This window comes from Bubalus bubalis, chromosome 5 (genome assembly GCF_019923935.1).
Source record: "Bubalus bubalis isolate 160015118507 breed Murrah chromosome 5, NDDB_SH_1, whole genome shotgun sequence".
NCBI classification, from domain to species: Eukaryota; Metazoa; Chordata; class Mammalia; order Artiodactyla; family Bovidae; genus Bubalus; species Bubalus bubalis.
In genome coordinates, this window is record NC_059161.1 from 68,235,888 (window position 1) to 68,262,467 (window position 26,580).

The following is a 26,580-nucleotide window of genomic DNA, read 5'->3' on the forward strand; positions in this document are numbered from 1 at the left end:
TGACCAACCCCAAAAGAGAGAGGCTCAATCTTGGGCTCCTCTTTTTATATGCTTTTTCTCCTCCCCCTGAGTCTGCCCTATTTAAATTGGGCTAGCCAGGAGGGCTGTTTGTTTCACCTGAGGTTCTCACTCTGGTCCTTGGATTTTCTTTTGTTCCATTTTTGCAGGCTTTTTCCTTTCTTTCTTTTAGCCACTGCCATTTTGGACTCCTTGTTCCTATTCTAACTACCTAACAAATGTAATATATGTCCAGGGGCTTCCCTGGTGGCTCAGTGGTAAAGAATCTGCCTGCTAGTGCAAGAGATGTGGGTTTGATCCCTGGGTCAGGAAGATGCCCGGAGAAGGGAATGACAACCCACTCCAGTATTCTTGCCTGGAGAAGCCCATGGACAGAGGAACCTGGCCAGCCTCAGTTCATGGGGTTATAAGAGTCAGATATGACTTAGCAATTAAACAATATATGTCCAACTTCTGGGATTTAAGTCTGGAGAGAGGAGTGAAGACATAGCTGATCCATGATGTTTTCCCCACATTCAGTGTCTCTCTCTCATTGGCAGCCAGGTCTGGAGAAGCAAGGTCATTCCATTTCTGCTTCCTATCTGACCCTTGTTAGACAGCATTGTCCCTCTATTTTAGGGCTCAAATTTAAAAATGTACCATTAAGAGACCTAATCAGCACCAAAACAATAACAACAAAAACAACAAACCCTAATCCTAGTATCTTTGCAGCAGCTACCTTCTGACTTCCTTTATCCCTCTGGTAAATGCAAATAGGACATCTTGACCAAATGTCTGGGGTGCTGAAGACACTGTCTTAGTGTGTCACGGCCACAAACTCTGGGGAGAACTGATCCTGAAAAGTGCTGAACAGGTAGTACAAGCTGACCATGATCAACTAAAACCACTGCTCAAGGACAGAGACACCAGAGGGATCCAGCGAGAGGTCCTGTGTTCTTCTCCTCCCTCCTGTCCATCACTGCAATGCTGGGTCACCGTTGTCTGTACAAAACTCCCGTAAGCTGGCAAAGGAAGAATAACCTACAGGCTTCTCGTTATTGACCAAGACACACACACAGTATGTAACAGTGGTTCCATTTCTGGGTTATCTATCAAAAGGTAATCATTCTCTTTGTATCTTTATCAGTACATAATGAGACAGCTGATATACTCATGGCATTATTCCATTTTTCACATTACTATAATTCATTTTATTTGTTGTTTTTCTTCTCTTTCATTTCCATATCAGATAAAAAACAGTTGGAGAGAGAGAACTATTTCCAGCTCAGATTGTGTCTCTGCTATTTAAAAAATAATTAAACGGACATCTGCTAAGTGGTAGGCCATTTTCTAGGCCCTGTAGATAATGTTATGAACAAATTGGAAAGCATCTTTCCTTTGTGAACATAATCTAGGAAGAAGAAAATGGTAATAAACAAATAAACAGAAATAAATTTTAGATAGCTCACACTGAGGAGGATAATAAAAAGAGTGATATTAGCAGCAGTGATTAGATGTTGGGAGTTCTTTGTGATGTCCAGAAAGGCCTTTATGAGGTGACATTTGAGATGAGACTAGAAAGCAACAATCCTTCATGTGATAATTGAAAGAGCAGAACACACCAACCAGTAAAAACATCAAAAAGGAGAAATACAAGGAGTGTATGCTACAAATCCTAAAATAAGTCCCTGGTGAGAATAAGTTATAAAGGAGAAAGAAAGAAATGAGAGGGCTTTAAAAGGAGACCACCCAACACATGAACTTACCTACAAAACAAAAATGGAGTCACAGATGTAGAAAACAAACTTGTGATTACCAGGAGGTGAGGGGGAGGGATAAATTGAGAGATTGGGGTTGACACATACACACTATTATATATAAAATAGGTAATTAACAAGGACCTACTGTATAGAACAGTGAACTCTACTAAATACTCTGCAATGACATATATGGAAAAAAATCTAAAAAAGAGTGGATCAAAGCTATGGTTGTTCCAGTAGTCATGTACAGATGTGAGAATTTGACCATAATGAAGGCTGAGTACCAAAGAACTGAGGCTTTCGAACTGTGGTGCTAGAGAAGACTCTTGAGAATTCCTTGGACTGCAAAAGAGATCAAACTAGTCAATCCTAAAGGAGAGCAACTCTGAATATTTATTGAAAGGACTGACGTTGAAGCTGAAACTCCAATACTTTGCCCACCTGCTGCAAAGAACCAACTCACTGGAAAAGACCCTGATCCTAGGAAAGACAGGGCAGGAGGAGAAGGCACAACAGAGGATGAGATGGTTGGATGGCATCTCTGAGTCAATGGACATGAGTTTGAGCAAACTCCAGAGACAGTGAAGGACAGGGAAGCCTGGCTTGCTGCAGTCCATGAGGTTGCAAAGAGTTGGACATATGTATTTGTGTAACTGAGTCACTTTACTGTACACCTGAAACTAACACAACATTGTAAATCAACTATACCCCAGTAAAATTAATTTAAAAAGAGGCCACTCAGCACAAGCCACAGAAAATACTGAGTTGGTTTTAAGAAGGGACTATCATAGACACAGAGAAATTGGGGAAGAAAAAAATCAGTTTGAACAAGTCAATTAACTAGAGATACTCCTTGTGTCAAGTAGACAGATAAGGCCTAGAATACATAAACAAGATTTGGATTTCTATTTTCTCCTATTTTCTCCCTTATATTATGTCTCAATTATATAACTTCTACGGTTTCTTTTCAACCCCATTCTCTGTGTATATTCGTAACTCCAACTATACTGATGACAAGTACTTCAAGTGTCTTAACAAATGTTTTCTCTCCTTCCTTTATCTTTCTAATTGCTGTTCTTTATGCTTCTGAGAACTTCTTCATCATCTTTAATTGTTAACTCCAATATATATTTTAAGAATTAAACATCACTTCTTTTACCAGTTAATTTGCATTGCATTCAAGTCACAGAAAGCAATACTTAAGTGGCTTAAATAATGACAGAATTGATTAGCTCATGTAGCTGGAAATTCAGAGGAAGGAGATATTTCTAAATGAGCCTAACCCAGTGGTTCCAACTCAATCAATTTCTCCTTATTTTTCCTTGCTGCAAACATCTCTGTGTGTTGCTTTAATCCTCAGTCTGCAAAGAAACAAAATGGCTATCACATTTTTCTGTTAAAGGAAGAGACCAGCATTCAATATCTGAAAAGAAAGCTATTATTTAAGTAAGTAATGGAAAACTGCTTTTTAAGGCAGACTCTCCTTGAGGAAAGTTGATCTGTACAAGATTTTAGGAAGCACAGAATGCAGAGATCAGTGGGCTTTAGAGATGGGACTTCTTGGGCATTAGTGGAGCAGAGCTGTTACTGACTTTCTGATGGTCAGGGTAGGTTGCCACTCATCTGGACAGCTTGCAGAACTATGGTCAGTGAGGAGTATTGTCTTTGATTATACCAACAAACCAATGTCCAAGGAAAAAGAAAAGAGGCACTTCTGGAAACTCTCTCATGAGATCATAGAATCAGCTTTCCTAGAGGTCCCTACCCAGCCTGTCTTTACATCTCTTTGGTCAAAGTCAGACTGCTAAGAACAGCTAATCAGCTAAGAACTGTCTGGTTCAGAAGAAATCAACAAGGGAAATGGAGTGGTATAATGTGATTGGCTTAGATAAATCCTGCCCTTTTTCTGTAACTTGGGGGATCCACACTATCTCCAGATATTGAGAGCTGACAGTGTTGTTTACCACATTGCTCTGGACACATTCCCTAAAGCATCTTTTGTCATTCTTACAGAACATTGATACTGTTCTGGCTGCCATTTGCAACTTTTCTGGCAAGTGGCTACCTACCTTTCTGACCAATAGAGGAAAGTAATAGGTAGCATACCCAAAATGTCTTGGAATATTCACTGGGACAGAGCAAGGCTCAGTTCCTTAGGAGTATTCATCATCAAGGTTGTCAAGCATTAGTCCTGAAGCACAAAATGCTAATTTTTAATCCAACTTTTTTAGACCTTTAAAAGTAATGCATGATCACAAATACAATCTACTTTAAGGGAGAAATAAGTAGAGATTCTTATGGAAGATCGTATTTGTAGTGAGTCTTTATGGATGAGAAAGTCTTAGCCAAGTGGCTCTGGGTGGTCTAACTCTTCCATGTACCTTGTAGGTGGAGACTGACAGTCTTACAAGTGATGCTTCAGAGAAAAGCTAAAATTGTGAGGTTTCTTTCAGGTGAATGCTCAGATCCATTCCTTTTGCCTCTATCTTTATTCATAAAATCCCTTACATAATGGTCTTAATGGGCACAGATGTCTCCAGAACACTAAAGGAAGAAGGAAGCAAGAAAGAAAAAACAAGTGCCAGAAATAGAGAATGAAATGTGCCCCAAACTGGTTCCATGTTCCTCACATTTTTCCAGTAGCAACATGTGATGGTCGCTGCAATTTGTTGCCTGAACACCTCTTCTGAAACGGGGGACTTACTATTCTGCTGCCACGGGAACATCCAAAGACGACCTTCAACTGTCAGCTATTTTTGTGTATCCTAAGAAAACTGAGTTGTGTAAGGTGACACCTCTTTTCAAAGGCAGCCTGCAATCAGTAACTGATCAGGATGAAGGGAAAGACCAGCCCCCTGTACAATTTCGGTTGATTCTGAAGACTCATCCTAGCTGTAGAGATCCTCATTGGTCAACCTAGAACTCTGTTGATCTGCACTGTGGTTCAACTTCCCTTTCTGAACAACCTGGCTTTTTTCCTCTTCCTTCCAGAGATGTTCATTGCAAACACTCCCTACTAAAAGTACTACTTATGCTAATCTTTACCTCAAAAACTGGTGCCCAGGAAACCCAACATAAAACAATTGTTTCCAGGACCAGGAGGGGCATAAAAACAAGCACTGGGATGGGAACTTGCATATGGATTGCTTTCTATCTATGAGGCATGAAAATCATGCCCAGGACTTCATTATAAGACAATCTGAGCTCCAAAGAAGCTGAAACTCCCAAACAAAGCAGGTATGCCACACCAAGGCCAGAACCCTGGTCATGAAAGAATAGGACCCCAGAACTTGGATAAGAAGCTCTGTTTTAGCCTTCTATCTCCAATTGTTTTAATTACAAGATTCTTCTGAACCATTTGAACACAAAGAATTAGCCCACTCCCGCAAGTTAAGGGCTAGAGTTCCCATTTCTCATGAATGTTTTGCAGAAAACAAGTGCTTCCCTCATGAACAACTTCTTTGACTCACAGCTATTAGGCCAAAGAGAAACATGTTCATCAAAGGGAATAAATGGATTATACCATGAAGGAACCTCAAAGGACTTAGAAAATATGTTATTGGCAGAATCTGAGAGAGTAGTACATTCTGAGGTCATGGACTGAGGGGAATAGGTAAAATACAAATTTGGATAAAAGGACATTTATCGGTAAGGAGAATTCTTCTGGGTATGAGAGTCCATTCTGAAGGAGATCAGCCCTGGGATTTCTTTGGAAGGAATGATGCTAAAGCTGAAACTCCAGTACTTTGGCCACCTCATGCGAAGAGTTGACTCATTGGAAAAGACTCTGATGCTGGGAGGGATTGGGGGCAGGAGGAGAAGGGGACGACAGAGGATGAGATGGCTGGATGGCATCACTGACTTGATGGACATGAGTCTCAGTGAACTCCGGGAGTTGGTGATGGACAGGGAGGCCTGGCGTGCTGCAATTCATGGGGTCGCAAAGAGTCAGACATGACTGAGCGACTGAACTGAACTGATGAGAGTTAATGCCTCAGCAAGGAACCTGGGAAATGGTGTAAAAAATTGCTAGAATGGCTACTTGAAATGGAGTAAGTGATGGTTCAGCTTCAGTGAAGTAGAAAGACCAGAATTTCCATAACAGACTGTGGAAGAAGCTTAACACTCCAAGAAGTGATTATGCAAAAGCAGATACACGAGATAAGAATCAAACCCCCCTGAGGAAAATGTTCCAGAGAGAAGCCAACAGGGAACCACTTACCAAAGCAATTAGGAGTGTGCTGGTGATGGGTGTGCCAGCATCATTAATAAATTCCATGGAGGTTCTCTGTAGGCCAGAGCATATGGCAAGAGATACTGCCATGGGACTGGGCTCACCTAACGAGTGGGAATGACAAGATGTCAAAGTTAGCAGGTACCAGTCGGCAGCACCTGAGTGTCAGAAATCCCATTGGTGCAGTTATCATAATGAGCAGAAAAGTCAGCGTGGAGCCAAGGAAACTCAGCCCTCAGAGAGTTGTGTCCCTGAGGAGTAAAGTAGATGGAAGGCCTTCAGGGGTACTGCTCCAAGCGAACCCTCAAGACAAACTGATGAACCATTAGGAGGCTGAAAGCAGTTTCCCCCAGAGGAAGTCAAGATCTTCCGCCTGCTTCCTAACCCTGAGACAGTTTTTGAACCTAAAATTTATTTACTGAATCAAAGGCCCAGTCTCAGGAGAAAGATCCTCACCCTTCCACAGCAAGTGCAAACTACATGACAATTATTCCACTCCTTCCCCATGGGGACTGATGGCCATTTAATTGGGTTGTACATTGAGATGGAGAGAATACACAAACATTAGCTCTGCTTCTTGTGGAGACTGAGTTGAGATTGATACCCAGAGGCCATAAGTGTTAATCATGATGCCCCAGATTGGAACGTGAGCATGCGGAGACCAGGAAATAGGGTCCTGACTTGGTTTTGGCTCATAAATGATCCTCTGGATCTTATCTGGGGCCATTTCCCTAGTCTGTAAGAACTGCTGCTACTGCTAAGTTGCTTCAGTCGTGTCCAACTCTGTGCGACCCCATGGACAGCAGCCCACCAGGCTCCGCCATCCCTGGGATTCTCAAGGCAAGAACACTGGAGTGGGTTGCCATTTCCTTCTCCAATGCATGAAAGTGAAAAGTGAAAGTGAAGTCGCTCAGTCGTGTTCGACTCTTAGTAACCCCATGGACTACAGCCTACCAGGCTCTCCGTCCATGGGATTTTCCAGGCAAGAGTACTGGAGTGGGGTGCCATCACCAGGGAACACATAATTGAAGTTTATATACCCAGGAGTTTACATACCACCACAATGTGTCATTGATCTGAGGGAAATGGAAAAACCAAGTGGAAACCCATGAAACTGCCCTATACCCAGCCAAGAGAATACATCAAAAATAAAATTATATCATGCGGGGAATGGTAAATACTGCTACCCTTAGACCTGAAAGGTGCAGGTCCCCATCATGCCTTCCTTTATTTCACTAGTCTGGCCTCTGACAAACCAGACAGAACCAGAGGAAGACAGTACACCACCTGCAAATTCAACTACGTAGTGACCTTAATTTAAGCCTATATGCCAGACACATTATCTTTGCTAGAACAAACTATCATGTGTGTAGACACAAAGAATGTAACTATTAGTATGGCAGAGGTCTTCCTTTCCATCTCTATTAGAGGATAAGAAACCATTCTTAATCATTGCTGCCCAATAACTGCATGAACTCTCCTTCCCTCTGTCATAGTATAGATCTGGACCATCTAAACATCCTTCAGAACATCACACCAATCCAGTGGATTGAAGACTACATGAAAGCTGAACTGGATAGGCAAAACTCTGTAGAAACTTAAAGGGCTGCCAAATCAGTAAAATTTTAAGAACTCCCCTGTTTGGAAGCATACCAGGATATTTCTTCTACAGATTAATTATATACTGTATCATTTATAAAGAAATATATATGGGCTTCCTGGGTAGCTCAGCTGGTAATGAATCAACCTGCAATGCAGGCGACCCTGGTTTGATTCCTGGGTCAGGAAGACCCCTGGAGAAGGGATAGGCTACCCACTCCAGTATTCTTGGGCTTCCCTGATGGCTCAGGTGGTAAAGAATCTGCCTGCAATGTGGGAGACCTGGGTTCGATCCCTGGGTTGGGAAGATCCCCTGGAGGAGGGCATGGCAACCCACTCCAGTATTCTTGTCTGGAGAATCCCCATGGACAGAGGAGCCTGGCAGACGACAGTCCATGGAGTTGCAAAGAGTCAGACACAACTGAGTGACTAAGCACAGCACAGTACCTATTTATACATAAATATATACATATATCAATAGAATATAAGTAAAAATTATATACACAAACATAGGCCTCTTTGGTTTTTAGCTCTGGAAGCAGTATATTTCATATTTGAGAACATTGCTAAAACCCAGGGCTATGGGCTGAATTGTGTTCCCCCAAAATTCTATGTGTAGAAACCCCAACCCCCAATACGACTATGTTTGGGGATGGGGCCTGTGAGGAGGTAATTCGGGTGAAATGAGATCAGAAGTGCAGGGCTCTAATCTGATCTGATTAGTGTCCTTATAAGAGACAGCAGAGAGCTCAGATTCTCTTTCTCTCCCTATGTGCAAACAAAGGAGAGAGTATGTGAGCACATAGCAAGGCTTCATAGTGAAATCCACCTTGCCGGAACCTTGATCTTGGATGGCCAGCCTCTGTAACTGTGAGGCAATACATTTCTGTTATTAAAACAACCCAGCACGTGGCATTGTGTTATGGCAGCCCAAGGGTCATATCCCCACAAACTACGTGATATGAAAAGCTCTAAGATATCCATAAAACCCAGAGCAAGAAAGAGCTCTGCACAGATTCAGACTATGGCACAAGTCAATCTGTGGCTTGTACATATCAGACCCTATTATTTTTGAGGTATCCATGATGGGGAAAATGCTGTGTAGAGTTTGTGCAACACCAACCAGAGAACCATAATGCAGATCCCTAATGTCTAGGAGAAATTCTCCAACTAAAATGGAGACTCACATACCTTTTGAAAATCAGTTCCTACATACAGAATAGAGTGTCTGAACATGGAACACTCAGAAGTCATGAAGCCAGAATGCCAGATCATGAGGTGAGTTCTATCAGACTCACCAATTCAAAAATTTGTGCAGGTCCAGAAATATGAAAGGGTCACACCTGGGACTGAACATGAACAAAACCGAAGGGCAGAAGCAAGCTGCAAGAGTGGTTATCCCAGTCTCTGCATCATCTCCCACAGGGGCATTGCCCCTGACTGGGCTTCTCCCTGTGTCCACACTGAGGGAATTAACCCTCATAACCAGCTGTGAGAGAGGAAAACACTGGAGCTGGGTTAACTAATGGGTCATTTGGTATGTGAGTGAAAGTCAGAAATGGATTGCTACTGGACTACAAGCCAACTCAGAGCTGGCCATAAAAGACAATTGTAAGGAGATGCTTGTGCAAAGAGAAGTATAAACAGATAAAAATGTAAAGAGATTTTTGGGCTGTGATGAAAATTTTGCCTCTGGTCAAGGGCTACAACAGACACACAGGAAGACTAGGGACAAGGGCTTCTGAGGGAGAGGCAAGTGAATGGACAGAGTGGGGACCACACTGTAAAGATTTTACATTGCATGTTGATGCTCACCAAAGATCATGCTCAGAGAGAGGGCCACACAGTAACCTGGGTGGACAAAATTCCTTGGGTAGTGGATGTCAGCTGGCCCTAGCATTAGCCACCCCAGGACTGGCACAATGGGTGAGTTAACCAAGTAGCCATGGAGACAGAGACGGGAGCCCAGTAACATGGGCATCCACTTCCTGAGGCCGATTTAGCTTCTTTCACTGCTAGATATATGCACTGACAACAACAGGGCCTGAGTGTGCTCCATCTTTTGAGAAGAGTAATTGGCCAGTTGGTGGCAGTTCACTTCAGTCAGCTGAGTCACTCAGTCCTGTCCAACTCTTTGTGACCCCATGGACTGCAGCATGTGAGGCCTCCCTGTTCATTGCCAACTCCCGGAATTTACTCAAATTCATGTCCATTGAGAGGGTTATGCCACACAATGGCAAGCTGACTATATTTCACCTATTTCAATGAAGGGTTAGCTATTTATTTCAACAGAGTCCAGGAATGGGCTTGACTTTCAGCACATCAGTCAGTTCGGTTACTCAGTTGTCCCTGACTCTTTGCAACCCCATGAATTGCAGCACACCAGGCCTCCCTGTCCATCACCAACTCCCAGAGTTCACACAAACTCAGGTCCATCAAGTTGGTGATGCCATCCAGCCATCTCATCCTCTGTCGTCCCCTTCTCCTCCTGCCCCCAATCCCTCCCAGCCCCAGAGTCTTCTCCAATGAGTCAACTTTTCGCATGAGGTGGCCAAAGTACTGGAGTTTCAGCTTTAGCATCAGTCCTTCCAATGAACACCCAGGACTGATCTCCTTTAGAATGCACTGATTGGATCTCCTGGCAGTCCAACAGACTCTCAAGAGTCTTATCCAACATCATCGTTCAAAAGCATCAATTCTTTGGTGCTCAGCTTTCTTCACAGTCCAACTCTCACATCCATACATGACTACTGGAAAAACCATCGCCTTGACTAGACTGACCGTTGTTGGCAAAGAAATGTCTCTGCTTTTGAATATGCTACCTAGGTTGGTCATAATTTTCCTTCCAAGGAATAAGAGTCTTTTAATTTCATGGCTGCAGTCACCATCTGCAGTGAATTTAGAGCCCCCAAAAATAAAGTCTGACACTGTTTCCACTGTTCCCCTATCTATTAGCCATGAAGTGATGGGACCAGATGCCATGATCTTCGTTTTCTGAATGTTGAGCTTTAAGACAACTATTTCAGTCTCCTCTTTCACTTTCATCAAGAGGCTCTTTAGTTCCTCTTCACTTTCTGCCACAAGGGTGGTGTCATCTGCATATCTGAGGTTATTGCTATTTCTCCCGGCAATCGTGATTCCAGCTTGTGCTTCTTCCAGACCAGCATTTCTCATGATGTACTCTGCATATAAGTTAAATAAGCAGGGTGACAATATACAGCCTTGACATACTCCTTTTCCAATTTGGAACCAATCTGTTGTTCCATGTCCAGTTCTCATTGTTGCTTCCTGACCTGCATATAGGTTTCTCAAGAGGCAGGTCAGGTGGTCTGGTATTTCCTTCTCTTTCAGAATTTTCCATAGTTTATTGTGATCCACACAGTCAAAAGCTTTGGCATAGTCAGTAAAGCAGAAATAGATGTTTTTCTGGAACTCTTTTGCTTTTTTGATGATCCAGCAGATGTTGGTAATTTGATCTCTGGTTTCTCTGCCTTTTCTAAAACCAGCTTGAACATCTGGAAGTTCACAGTTCGTGTATTGCTGAAGCCTGGCTTGGAGAATTTTGAGCATTACTTTACTAGCGTGTGAGATGAGTGCAATTGTGTGGTAGTTTGAGCATTCTTTGGCATTGCCTTTCTTTGGGATTGGAATGAAAACTGACCTTTTCCAAGCCTGTGGCCACTGCTGAGTTTTCCAAATTTGCTGACATACTGAGTGCCACACTTTCACAGCATCATCTTTCAGGATTTGAAATAGCTCAACTGGAATTCCATCACCCCCACTAGCTTTTTTCATAGTGATGCTTTCTAAGGCCCACTTGACTTCACATTCCAGGATGTCTGGCTCTAGGTGAGTGATCACACCATTGTGATTATCTTGGTCATGAATATCTTTTTCGTACAGTTCTTCTGTGTATTCTTGCCACCTCTTCTTAATATCTTCTGCTTCTGTTAGGTCCATACCATTTCTGTCCTTTATCGAGCCCATCTTTGCATGAAATGTTCCCTTGGTATCTCTAATTTTCTTGAATAGATCTCTGCTGCTGCTAAGTCACTTCAGTTGTGTCCGACTCTGTGCGACCACATAGACGGCAGCCCACCGTCTGGGCTGCCGTCTCCCCTGTCCCTGGGATTCTCCAGGCAAGAACACTGGAGTGGGCTGCCATTTCCTTCTCCAATGCATGAAAGTGGAAAGTGAAAATTGAAAGTGAAGTCTCTCAGTCGTGTCCGACTCTTAGCGACTTCATGGACTTCAGCCTACCAGGCTCCTCCATCCATGGGATTTTCCAGGCAAGAGTACTGGAGTGGGGTGCCACTGCCTTCTGAGTGAAGAGATCTCTAGTCTTTCCCATTCTCTTGTTTTCCTCTATTTCTTTGCATGGATTGCTGAGGAAGGCTTTCTTATGTCTTCTTGCTAGTCTTTGGAACTCTGCATTCAGATGTTTATATCTTTCCTTTGCTCCTTTGCTTTTTGCTTCTCTTCTTTTCATAGCTATTTGTAAGGCCTCCCCAGAGCCACTTTGCTTTTTTGCATTTCTTTTCCATGGGGATGGTCTTGATCCGTCTCCTGTACAATGTCACAAACCTCATTCCATAGTTCATCAGGCACTCTATCTATCAGATCTAGGCCCTTAAATCTATTTCTCACCTCCACTGTATAATCATAAGGGATTTGATTTAAGTCATACCTGAATGGTCTAGTGGTTTTCCCTACTTTCTTCAATTTCAGTCTGAATTTGGCAATAAGGAGTTCATGATCTGAGCCACAGTCAGCTCCTGGTCTTGTTTTTGCTGACTGCATAGAGCTTCTCCATCTTTGGCTACAAAGAGTATAATCAGTCTGATTTCAGTGTTGACCATCTGGTGATGTCCATGTGTAGAGTCTTCTCTTGTGTTGTTGGAAGAGGGTGTTTGCTATGACCAGTGCGTTTTCTTGGCAAAACTCTATTAGCCTTTGCCCTGTTTCATTCCATACACCAAGGCCAAATTTGCCTGTTACTCCAGGTGTTTCTTGACTTCCTACTTTTGCATTCCAGTCCCCTATAATGAAAAGGACATCTTTTCTGGGTGTTAGTTCTAAAAGGTCTTGTAGGTCTTCATAGAACCATTCAACTTCAGCTTCTTCAGCGTTACTGGTCGGGGCATAGACTTGGATTACTGTGATATTGAATAGTTTGCCTTGGAAACAAAGAGAGATCATTCTGTCATTTTTGAGATTGCATCCAAGTACTGCATTTTGGACTCTTTTGTTGACCATGATGGCTACTCCATTTCTTCTGAGGGATTCCTGCCCACAGTAGTAGATATAATGGTCATCTGAGTTAAATTCACCCATTCCGGTCCATTTTAGTTCACTGATTCTTAGAATGTTGACATTCACTCTTTCCATCTCCTGTTTGACCACTTCCAATTTGCCTTGATTCATGGACCTAACATTCCAGGTTCCTATGCAATATTGCTCTTGACAGCATTGGACCTTGCTTCTATCACCAGTCACATCCACAACTGGGTATTGTTTTTGTTTTGGCTCCATCCCTTCATTCTTCCTGGAGTTATTTCTCCACTGATCTCCAGTAGCATATTGGGTACCTACTGACCTGGGGAGTTAGTTCCTCTTTAATAGCCTATCATTTTGCCTTTTCATAGTGTTCATGGGGTTCTCAAGGCAAGAATACTGAAGTGGTTTGCCATTCCCTTCTCCAGTGGACCACATTCTGTCAGATCTCTCCACCATGACCCGCCCATCTTGGGTGGCCCCACAGGGCATGGCTTAGTTTCATTGAGTTAGACAAGGCTGTGGTCCTAGTGTGATTAGATTGACTAGTTTTCTGTGAGTATGGTTTCAGTGTGTTTGTCCTCTGATGCCCTCTTGCAACACCTACCATCTTACTTGGGTTTCTCTTACCTTGGACGTGGTGTATCTCTTCACAGCTGTTCCAACAAAGCACAGCTGCTGCTCCTTTCCTGCCCATAGCCTCACATGAAACCACTATCTTGAGGCCTTAGAGAGTGCTAGATTCATTGACATAGCTTTCTTCAGACCAAAAAGAGACTGTTTTATAGGAAACGAGGTGTGAGAGTGGGTCTATAAGCATGGGATCCACTGCTCCTATTACAAACCACAGCACTCAGAAGCTATCAGCCTGATAAAGCATTGAAACAGCCTATTAATGGTATATAGCTGAAGCACCATCACAGAGGTAATACTTTACAAGGATGACACACCATCCTCCAGGACACAATACACACTTTAAACAAAAGATCTTTAATTTATATAATGTTATGTCTCTCATGGGCTTCCCTTGTAGCTCAGTGGCAAAGAATCCACCTGCCAATGCAAGAGATGTAGGTTCAATCCCTGGGTCGGGAAGATCCCCTGGAGAAGGAAACAGCAACCCACTTCAGTATTCTTGCCTGGAAAATTCCATGGACAGAGAAGCCTGGTGGGCTACAGTCCAGGGGGTGCAAAGGGTTGGACAGGACTTGGTGACAGAACAATAACAAATGTCTCTAGTAGTGGGACATATGAGCTAGGGACCTGGGAAGTAGAAACAGCAGTGACCCATTTTGTCATCAACCCCAGTGAGTTATTTGGGGAATCTGTGTTCTCTGTACCCACAACCCAGTAGGCTTCAACTGCACCCTATTTGCCTTTCTGGGAAACCTCACAATCGACCCACTCAGACTCTTCCTCTGCCCTCAGCATCCTCGTGGGGTTCAAAGAGGAGATACTTCCTGCTGGAGGGACTCAGGGGAAGGGACCAGCTTCCCACCAGAGGCTGTAGGACAGAGAGAAGACTGCCCTGATGCTGTTCTTCAGGAGACACTTGAGGAGCAGGTAGAGGCAGTCTCCTAAAGCTGCTGGGAGGAATGACTGGTCCCAGGAACATACAGTGGAAAGGCACATTTGGGTTTCGGCACGCTTGGACCTTGGCATTCATCTGATTGGGGCCACAGGGTTCCACACCAGAAGCCCACATTGCTTCCCAGGACCCTGAAAGACTGGATCTGGGGCCCACACAGGTGCAATTCACCCTCACCTCTTCTGCACTAGGGAGGTCCCGCCTCTGCAGAGGGTCTGGGTCAGAGCACTTCTGCCTGCACCTGGCTGGGCCCCGAGGGTAGAGGCATCTGCACTGTGACTCTGAACTGAGAGGAAGCCTAGGGGACAAGGCAGCCACAAGGATTGGGGTTTGCTTGATAGACAGTGTGAGCCAGACTTCTCATGGAGGAGTCTGGGAAGGGACCTCCAGCACCAGTGTTTCTCATCCCAGGACTCCTGGGTCCGCTCAGTACAATTGGTGAGATTCTGGAAGGGGTCATTGCAGAGGCAGGGGCAGCAAGGAGCCGTCTCTACCTTCCACTGCTATGTTCCCCAGGAAGAGACAGCCACTAGAATCTTGAAAGAGCTGCTCCCAGAAGAGAATCTATAAGGAAGACTGTGATGCAGAATGTGATCCTTCAGAATGATGGAAAGCGTCCCCCATTTGCTGGGAGTCCTGCCAAAGACCAGTTCTCTGTGTTCAGCCTCCTGTGGGTGACCTTGAATGAAACAACCTTCCTCTAGAAGGCTACACCTCCATCCAGAGGCACTCGACCCTCAGCGACTACTGATGTGAGAAGAAAAGGCGTGAATGCCTCACCCTAATGTGAAACAATTTTGAATCAGTACCATGGTCCCTGTGGAGTCAGTAGAGGCCTCTACTAGAGTTCACAGCTCTAATCTCTCCGTGCTCCTCCTTTCTTTCCTCCCATCTACAGTGTGGATCCCCGAAGCACTCCTCTGCCAACAACCTGCATACAAATCTCCATCTCAGAATTTGCTTCCCAGGGAAGCCAACCTACAATGTAGGTTGGTACACGGTCAATTAACATGGATTTGCAAGCTACATTTGCTATTGTGTCATCAAAGGTTTATGCCATACCCAGTTTTATCTCTGGAACGTCAAAGAGAGATTTAAGTTTTGCATGGAATTACACTTCACTGATAGAGGAATCACTATTAAAGTGCTTATTATCTGTGAAATTAACTTTTAAAATAGCCTGACAATTTTAAACTTCAAACAATATTACAATTAATGTAACAGAGAATGCTTTTTTCTATCCTTTTAGTCACTGTAGGAGCAAATACATTAATAAATATATTTTGATTGGCCAAAAGTTGCATTAATAATAATTTGAACAACCACAACTACAACCCTAAAAAGAACCATTTTCCTTGAAGTTTAGGCAAAGAAAGAACAATTATTAATCCAAGATTGCTTTTTTTTCATTAACTCTTCCCCTCTTTTCTCAGCATCTAGCAGCAAAAAGGCAAAACTCATAGATTTACTTATATCACTATTGAAAGCATTTTGAAAGGTCTTTGTAAATACTGTGTCTTTTTAGAGACTCAGACTCAAGGTAAACATTTAAAGCAAAATCAATCAATCCATAGATTAAAATCTGAATTGAATAATGTTTGTTAACTATAACTAATAAGCATTCAATACACTAACCTCAAAATATGAAAGCTCTGCAGGCACCGATTTTGTTAGTGAAGTTAACTTTAAAAGTTCTCTTTCTAAGGTATCCACACGCCAAATTCAGAAATTCGATTTGCATATTCCACTGAAGATTAACTAGCCTGCCACAGATCTGAAAAGCAGAAGAGAGAACAGATCATTAACATCATTAGCATAATATACTGTTTATGAAAACCCCAAAGAAGGGGAATATTAAAAAACGTGGAAAGCTCAGCACAGAAATTAGAAAGAAGTGTTTGTGTTTGAATAGAAGAAATTTTGTTTAATAGTTAACTAATCAAAACAACCAAGGGAAACAACCAAGGTAATTCAAACAGCGAGGAGAAATTATCTGGGGAGAACCAGAATATTGAAAGAAATAAGTCTTGATGGTCACATTACTCCTGCTCCTCCTAAATGGTACTGTATCCTCATATATTTTATATACTTGTTGGAGAAGACTTTTAAATATTAATTTGTGCCACAGTAAAATTATATTATGTAAAGGGCTTTAAATGCTAAAGCTTAGCATGATTAAGCAACGCTGAAACTATTGTGATACTATAGAAAATGACTGAACTTATCTTCAATAAAAGGAACCAAGAGCTTTAATTATCTGTCCACAGTCTGTAATTTGAGTTTGTGTATAGCCTTATAAATAGAATTTAAAAAGAAAATAAGTTCCATAAATTTGTTTAGGAATTTTCAGCAGTATTCATGACCACCTAACAACTTCCATCTCAGTTTCCCAGGACTTATAGTAAGTTATGTACAAATTCAGTTATCCTAAAAAAAAAAAAAAGAAGAAGAAGAAGAAGCTTTTAAGTTTAATTAGGTCCCGTTTGTTTATTTTTGCTTTTATTTTCAATATTCTGGGAGGTGAGTCATAGAGGATCCTGCTGTGATGTTTCAGAGAGTGTTTTGCCTATGTTCTCCTCTAAGAGTTTTATAGTTTCTGGTCTTACGATTAGATCTTTAATGCATTTTGAGTTTATTTTTCTGTATGGTGTTAGAAAGTGTTCTAGTTTCATTCTTTTACAAATGGTTGACCAGTTTTCCCAGCACCACTTGTTAAAGAGATTGTCTTTAATCCATTGTATATTCTTGCCTCCTTTGCTTCTGCACAACAAAGGAAACTATAAGCAAGGTGAAAAGACAGCCTTCAGAGTGGGAGAAAATAATAGCAAATGAAGCAACTGACAAAAAACTAATCTCAAAAATATACAAGCAACTCCTACAGCTCAATTCCAGAAAAATAAATGACCCAATCAAAAAATGGGCCAAAGAACTAAATAGACATTTCTCCAAAGAAACACATACAGATGGCTAACAAACACATGAAGAGATGCTCAACATCACTCATTATTAGAGAAATGTAAATCAAAACCACTATGAGGTACCATTTCACACCAGTCAGAATGGCTGCGATCCAAAAGTCTACAAGTAATAAATGCTGGAGAGGGTGTGGAGAAAAGGGAACCCTCTTACACTGTTGGTGGGAATGCAAACTAGTACAGCCACTATGGAGAACAGTGTGGAGATTCCTTAAAAAACTGGAAATAGACCTGCCTTATGATCCAGCAATCCCACTGCTGGGCATATGCACTGAGGAAACCAGAAGGGAAAGAGACACGTGTACCCCAATGTTCATCGCAGCACTGTTTATAATAGCCAGGACATCGAAGCAACCTAGATGTCCATCAGCAGATGAATGGATAAGAAAGCAGTGGTACATATACACAATGGAGTATTATTCAGCCATTAAAAAGAATACATTTGAATCAGTTCTAATGAGGTGGATGAAACTGGAGTCTATTATACAGAGTGAAGTAAGCCAGAAAGAAAAACACCAATAAGTATACTAACGCATATATATGGAATTTAGAAAGATGGTAACAACAACCCTGTGTATGAGACAGCAAAACAGACACTGATGTACAGAACAGTCTTTCGGACTCTGTGGGAGAGGGAGAGGGTGGGATGATTTGGGAGAATGGCATTGAAACATGTAAAATATCATGTATGAAATGAGTTGCCAGTCCAGGTTCGATGCACGATACTGGATGCTTGGGGCTGGTGCACTGGGACGACCCAGAGGGATGGTATGGGGAGGGAGGAGGGTTCGGGATGGGGAACACGTGTATACCTGTGGTGGATTCATGTTGATATATGGCAAAACCAATACAGTATTGTAAAGTTAAAAAATAAAATAAAATTTTAAAAAAATTAAAAAAAAAAAAAAACCCTTCACATCTTCATTTATGCTCTGCTTTATGGATTTAGACTCTTGAGAAGGAAAGAACTAAATTCACCCTTCGGTTGTTTGAATTATTAATTCTTCATATCATCCAAGGCATGTGTTCCTTCATCTTTTTCACATCTCTAAATCTTATCTGATCTTCCAAACCTAGTTCTATCCATCTCCCAAGAAGTGTTCTAACTTTTCTTTAACAAACATTCCTTTTTGAAATATTTATTACATTGGTATCTGTACCATACATATTAGCTTTTATAATAACCTGTTTATCATCATCTGACTCTCCCATTTCTGTCTAATCTGTCTCCTTGTAAACCATGTAAGTGATTTTAAGACAAATGTCAGGCTTTCTATTTTTTTGTACCCTTTGATGCACATTGGGCACAGAGTAAAAGACTAAAAATATATATTGATACATTGAACAAAGATTTTTCTTTCATTTACATGACGTTTAAGATGTCTTGAAACTAAAACATGAGCTCAGAACCTTCACACTTGAGTATTAATTTGTGATCTCTTTTCAATGTCCTTCACTATTCTTAGGAATTCCAAGGTTAAGCTCAGAGATTATTTTTAGAAACACTGCAAAATTTTTGTAGGCACATCTAGCAATATAAAGAAAGGAGAGGTGCCATCCAGGCTCAGTATCAAAAAGCTATAAGCTTCATAGAGTTTAACTGTATTTAAGTTACCTTGTAAAGATGTGTTGTATCATTTTTGATGGTTTTATCTTCTCCTGAGAACACTCATATCACACTATTTGTATCAGAAAATACTAATAGTTCTCCCATCTCCCTCTCCTCAAGTCGACCTGCTGCTGCTGCTGCTAAGTCACTTCAGTCATGTCCGACTCTGTGCGACCCCATGGACGGCAGCCCATGAGGCTCCCCAGTCCCTGGGATTCTCCAGGCAAGAGCACTGGAGTGGGTTGCCATTTCCTTCTCCAATGCATGAAAGTGAAAAGTGAAGGTGAAGTTGCTGAGTCTTAGCGACCCCATGGACTGCGGCCCACCAGGCTCCTCCGTCCATGGGACTTTCCAGGCAAGAGTGCTGGAGTGGGGTTCCATTGACTTCTCCGCAAGTCGACCTAATTGTGCTCAACTTGAGCAGCCAGAGAAGAAAGCTCACTCACTCAGAGGCCAGTTGAAATACGACAGCTCCATCTATGCTGCCTTCTTCCCAGATCACATTAGGTCAGTTGGTGGTTTGCACAGTAGCAAATTTGTTAAGAAGGAATTACATTTCTTATAACGTACAAAAGTAAATAGTACAAGACTTTGGAGGTGGAAGAAACGCAGATGCCATGACCTTCTGAAGGCCATCATGGTTAGATTCGTGCCACGACAAGCAGCCACAGGGTTGTTCCCCACTCCCTCTGCTCTTCACAGCGCTGACTGTGATCGCCGGCCAAGCCCATCGCTAAATGCTGGGTAGCGCACTAATAGTCATGATAGCTTTCCACACCCTGCCCCAGGCCAGCAGCACACACACTTGGCTTCTCAGACTGACTGATGGCAACTCTGATCATCCAACCCTCACACTCAGGACCTCATTATCTGAATTCTTTCCACAACTATGGAAGTTTTAATTTCTCTACTGTATCCTTGAGACAGACCGTATTTTCCAAAGATGACCACAGTGATCGCTCCCATTCTACATGATCTCACAGTGTGACTCTGATCCAGACATGCCTCACATCAAGGGCTGGGCCTTTTCCCTCACCCTCACATCTTGAACATAGGGAGACACTTGTGACGACCTCAGACAACAGAATGTGATGTGATGATACTGTATTATTTCTGACACAGATCATCATATTGTCAGGTTCTTTTGCCTTACTTTCTTGGGATTCTCACTCTTGGAATACACCTCCTGTGCTGTCATGAGCCCAAGAGCCTCACAGAGACCCCCCTAACTCATCAGTTAGTAAAGAATTCATGATGTCTCTCTAACATACTAACATCTTTCTCAAACTTTAAAATATTTCTTTATACAAGCAGAGATTACCTTACTAAGTGAAGTCAGAAAGAGAAAGACAGTACCATGTGGTGTCACTTATACGTGGAATCTAAACGATGGCTCAAATGAACCTATCTACAAAATAGGAACAGGCTCATGGACACAGAGAACAAAATTGTAGTTGCCAAGGGGACAGGGGGTGGGGAGAGGGATGGGATGGGAGGTTGGGGTTAGCAGATGTAAGCTTTTATAATTAGAAAGGGTAAACAACACGGTCATACCATACAGCACAGAGAACTATATTCAGTATCTTATAAATCATAATGGAAAAGAATATTTTAAAAAATAATGTATAAGTGTATAACTGAATTACTTGCTATACAGCAGTAATTAACATTAATGCAACACTGTAAATCAACTATACTTCAATAAAAGATAAAACACTTCTTTATAATCAAGTGAATCTTAATATCACCAAGCATTTATCAAGTACATCTAACTTAAATATATCTTTTAAATATTTCACTGTCAGCACAATTCCTACACCACTAGAACAAAGAATTCTGCTTTCAATTCCTCAGAGCGCATTCATTCATTTCATATTTACAACAGCTTCGACCCAGAGATGATCATTCAGAGTAGTTGTAAAAAAATTAAAAATGCAAAGTTCTCAGATTTATGAGATAAATCCTTAAAATATCTTTTGTTCTCAGAATTTATAACACAATCCAGTAAAAACATGCATATAAATAAAAATTGCCGGGAGCAGGAGCTCCACCCATGACAAAGGTCATGAGGAAGGAGGCTCGGCATACACAAAGGCGGGATCGAGCCTCAGGAGTCCCCCTGGAAATTCTCGAGCATCTATCCCCAAAACCAGAGTCTGCTTTGTGCTCTCACCTATACCTCTGACTTTACCGGGGACTGTCCCCCACTACCTCCCTCTGAAAAAAGAATTAACTTACAGCTCCAGTTAATAATTCCTGGGTGTGACAGTGTTTCAACCTACAAACTCCTTTGGAAGTCCTCTAGCCTGCCTCAATAGGTTTTTCCGGCCACATATGATTGCTCAGAGCCTCCCAACTGTGAGAGGCATGAGATGTTCTAAACTGTCTGAATACAGATTCCTTTGAGCTGTTAAAAGATTGATTAGAAATTGTATTGGTGAAGGGTTTTTCACTTGTTGGGCCAATGTTTGCTGCTAAGTCTCCATATCCCTTACCTGCTGTGTCCCTGGCAGTGTATTGATTAATATAATTGGTGTAAGCAGTAGCTTTAATGTTTGTAACCTTGGACCCTTGAGTTAATTCTTATTCTTGTTATAGCCCACCACACCTTTGCCCTGTAGGAATGCAACTTTATCTAATGCTTTTGGAGGGTGGCGCCTGACAAGTCACCTATAGAGAAAAATGTTTTCTGAAGAAAGGGTCTTAAAATGTTAACAGGCCTCCGGGCCAGAAGATGATGCAAATCACCTAAACTTTTGCATATGATATGTCTGCAGGAAGAAAGCCTGGCTTACTGCATGACTCTACCCCTTCCCCCATTATCCTCTATGCATAACTTAAGGTATAAAAACTACTTTGAAAAATAAAGTGCGGGCCTTGTTCACCAAAACTTGGTCTTCCCGTGTCGATCCTCACCGATGCCATCCCCGCTTCAAATTCCCTGGATCCACCGGGGCTGGACCCTGGCAAAAAATAAACTTTAAAATAATAATCTTAATATTAGAATTTTAATATATAGAAACTCTTCATTTCAATGAGCAAATCATTCTTACAAACACATGCTAGACTAGAAGACATGACTAGATGCCTGTACACTTTTTAAGAGGCGCTTTCAATTTAATATTCTTTGAATCAATTTTTTTATACATTTACTATGCAATGATTCATAAATTCCTATAACCATCATAGAACTTGCTTTGCCATTTTGTGTTTTAGAATTCTTAATGCATTAGTAAACAATTTTCTGTGCTGCGATGTATTTGATTTGGAATATACAACTTCTTGAACATAATACAATTTTAATTTTTGTTCATATTAACAAAGCAAATTAAACAAATGTGCCTTGTCAGTTCTCATCCAACTGTTAATTCAAATATGAGAATCCCTCTACTTTATGCTTCTGCTACACTCAACATGTGCGTTCCAAAATTATCAAGTTTGTCTGTATCAAGCCAGTGGAAGAGGAAGGAAGAAGTAGAGAAGCTGGACCTTTACCTTAACATTGATCCAGAGTCAACAAACTTCAATAACTAGTCTTAGGTTAAGATTTAGACATAGCCCCTCTGAAGCCACAACTCTGTACCATGGAATACTGATGATATCTTTTTCTGGAAATCTATTTCCATATTTTTTTAAAAATCATGATTGCTTTTTAGTTAAGTCTTTTTATATTTTTCTCTGTTGGGTTTACAGATGAAATTGGCATAAAATCTTAACCCTACCGTGATAGCTTACAGTGAACAGTGTCAGATTTGTGATCTCTGAAGAAGAGAATATTGCTTTAGGACCAAAGACATGGCTTCAGACACTCAGAGGTTCATAGGGCAAAAGTTTTATTACAGTGAAAAAGAGATAGAGAAAGCTTCTGACATAGACATCAGAAGGGGGCAGAGAGTACCCCAAACTTAGCAAGAGATTTATATACATTCTCAAAAGAATGTCTCAAGGTTGTTAAGGTCTTACCAGACCCACTCCCAAAACTTACATATTAAGATAAGAGGATTAGTCAGAAGGTGCCTGTTAAGAAGGAGAAACATCCTTGAGCAAGATACATTGTTGTTACAGAATCATTAGTACAGAGCTAAAGGAAGATTTACTGAGCATGGTCCTGCCTTCAGACCAAGACACAGTTTCCCTCTCAATCAGTCTCTCCCATCAGGAAGCTTCTATAAGCCTGTTATCCTTATCCATCAGAGAGCAGACAGAGTGAAAATCACAATCACAGAAAACTAACCAAACTGATCACATGACCACATCCTTGTCTAACTCAATGAAATTATGAGCCATGCCATATAGGGCCACCCAAGACGAACGGGTCATGGTGGGGAGTTCTGACAAAACGTGGTCCACTGGAGAAGGGAATGGCAAACCACTTCAGTATTCTTGCCTTGAGAACCCCATCAACAGTATGAAAAGGCAAAAAGATAGAACACTGAAAGATGAACTCCCCAGGTCGGTAGGTGCCCAATATGCTACTGGAGATCAGTGAAGACATAACTCCAGAAAGAATGAAAAGATGGAGCCAAAGCAAAAACAACACCCAGTTGTGGATGTGACTGGTGATGGAAACAAAGACTGATGCTGTAAAGAACAACACTGCATAGGAACCTGGAATGTTAGGTCCATGAATCAAGGCAAATTTGGAAGTGGTCAAACAGGAGATGGCAAGAGTAAACATCAACATTTTAGAAATCAGTGAACTAAATGGACTGGAATGGGAGAATTTAAGGCAAACGACCATTATATCTACTACTGTGGGCAAGAATCCCTTCGAAGAAATGGAGTAATCATCATAGTCAACAAGAGAGTCTGAAATGCAGTACTTGGATGCAATCTCAAAAATGACAGAATCATTTCTGTTCATTTTCAGGGCAAACCATTCAATATCATGGTTATCCAAGTCTATGCCTCGACCAGTAATGCTCAAGAAGCTAAAGTTGAACAGTTCTATGAAGACCTATAAGGCCTTCTAGAACTACCACCCCAAAAAGATGTCCTTTTCACTACAGGGGACTGGAATGCAAAAGTAGGAAGTTAAGAGATACCTGGAATAACAGGCAATTTTGGCCTTGTAGTACAAAACAAAGCAGGTCAAAGGCTAACAGAGTTTTGCCAAGAAAATGCACTGGTCATAGAAAACACTCTCTTCCAACAACAGAAGAGAATACTCTACACATGCACATCACCAGATGGACTGAAATAAGATTGATTATATTCTTTGCAGCCAAAGATGGAGAAGCTCTATACAGTCAGCAAAAACAAGACTGGGAGCTGACTGTGGCTCATATCATGAACTCCTTATTGCAAAATTCAGACTTAAATTGGAGAAAGTAGGGAAAATCACTAGAACATTCATGACCTAAATAAAATCCTTTACGATTATACAGTGGAAGTGACAAATATATTCAAAGGATTAGATGTGACAGGGTGCCTGAAGAACTATGGATGGAGGTTCCTGACATTGTACAGAAGGCAGTGGTCAAGAACATCCCCAAGAAAAAGAAATGCAAAAAGGCAAAATGATTGTCTGAAGAGGCTTTACAAATAGCTGAGAAAAGAAGAGAAGCTAAAGGCAAATGAGAAAAGGAAAGATATACCCATTTGAATGCCGAGTTCCAAAGAATAGCAAGGAGAGATAAGAAAGCGTTCCTCAGTGATCAGTGCAAAGAAACACAGAAAAACAATAGAATGGGAAAGGCTAGAAATCTCTTCAAGAAAATTAGAGATACCAAGGGAACATTTCATGCGAAAATGGGCACAATAAAGGACAGGAACGGTATGGATCTAAAAGAAGCAAAAGATATTCAAAAGAGGTGGCAAGAATACACATCCTGGAATGCGAAGTCAAGTGGGCCTTAGGAAGCATCACTACAAACAAAGCTAGTGGAGGTGACAGAATTCCAGTTGAGCTATTCCAAATCCTAAAAGATGATGTTGTGAAAGTGCTGCACTCAGTATGTCAGCAAATTTGGAAAACAGCAGTGGCTACAGGACTGGAGGAAGTTCTCTTTCCAGTCCTAAAGAAAGGCAATGCCAAAGAATGCTCAAACTACCGCACAATTGCACTCATCTCACACACTAGTAAAGTAATGCTCAAAATTCTCCAAGCCAGGCTTCAACAGTAAGTGAACCATGAACTTCCAGGTGTTCAAGATGGATTTAGAAAAGGCAGGGGAAACAGAAATCAAATTGTGAATATCTGCAGGATCATCCAAAAAAGCAAGAGAGTTCCAGAAAAGTATCTACTTCTGCTTTATTGACTACGCCAAAGCCTTTGTGTGGATCACAACACACTGTGGAAAATTCTTAAAGAGATAGGAATACCAGACAACCTTACTAGCTTCCTGAGAAACCTGAATACAGGTCAAGAAGCAATAGTTAGAATTAGACATGGAACAATAGACTGGTTCCAAATCAGGAAAGGAGTAGGTCAAGACTGAATATTGTCACCCTGCTTATTTTACCTATATGCAGAGTACATAATGTGAAATGCCGGACTGGATGAAGCACAAGCTGGAATCAAGATTGCCGGGAGAAATATCAAGAATCTCAGATATGCAGATGACACCACTCTTATAGCAGAAAGCGAAGAAGAAATAAAGAGCCTCTTGATGAAAGTGAAAGAGGAGAGTGAAAAAGTTGGCTTAAAACTCAACATTCAGAAAACTAAGATCATGGCATCTGGTCCCATCACTTCATGGGAAATAGATGGGGAAACAGTGTCAGACTTTATTTTTGGGGGCTCCAAAATCACTACAGATGGTGACTGCAGCCATGAAATTAAAAGACGCTTAGTCCTTGGAAGGAAAGTTATGACCAATCTAGATAGCATATTCAAAAGCAGAGATATTACTTTGCCAACAAACGTCCATCTAGTCAAGGCTATGGTTTTTCCAGTGGTCATGTATGGATGTGAGACTTGGACTGTGAAGAAAGCTGAGCTCTGAAGAATTGATGCTTTTGAACTGTGGTGTTGGAGAAGACTCTTGAGAGTCCCTTGGACTGCAAGGAGATCCAACCAGTGCATTCTAAAGGAGATCAGTCCTGGGTGTTCTTTGGAAGGAATGAAGCTAAAGCTGAAACGCCAGTACTTTGGCCACCTCATGTGAAGAGTTGACTCATTGGAAAAGACCTTGATGCTGAGAGGGATTGGGGTCAGGAGGAGAAGGGGACAACAGAGGATGAGATGGTTGGATGGCATCACTGACTTGATGGACGTGAGTTTGAGTAAACTCCAGGAGTTGGTGATAGACAGGGAGGCCTGGTGTGCTGCAATTCATGGGGTCGCAAAGAGTCAGACACGACTGAGTGACTGAACTGAACTGAACTGAAGGAAGAATATACCCTTGAGCAGGATGAGTTATTTTTTCATGCAATCTTTAGCTCTGGGCTAAAGAGAGTTTGTCTGAGGCAAAACATATTGTTGTCTTAGTGACTCAGAGTTTAAGAAGAAATGTCTTATATGACTAAGATAAAGCAATGTAGAAAGAAATGTTTTTCCCTTTCTCCTCCTTGAGGGCTCTGATTTCCTTATCAACCTACCT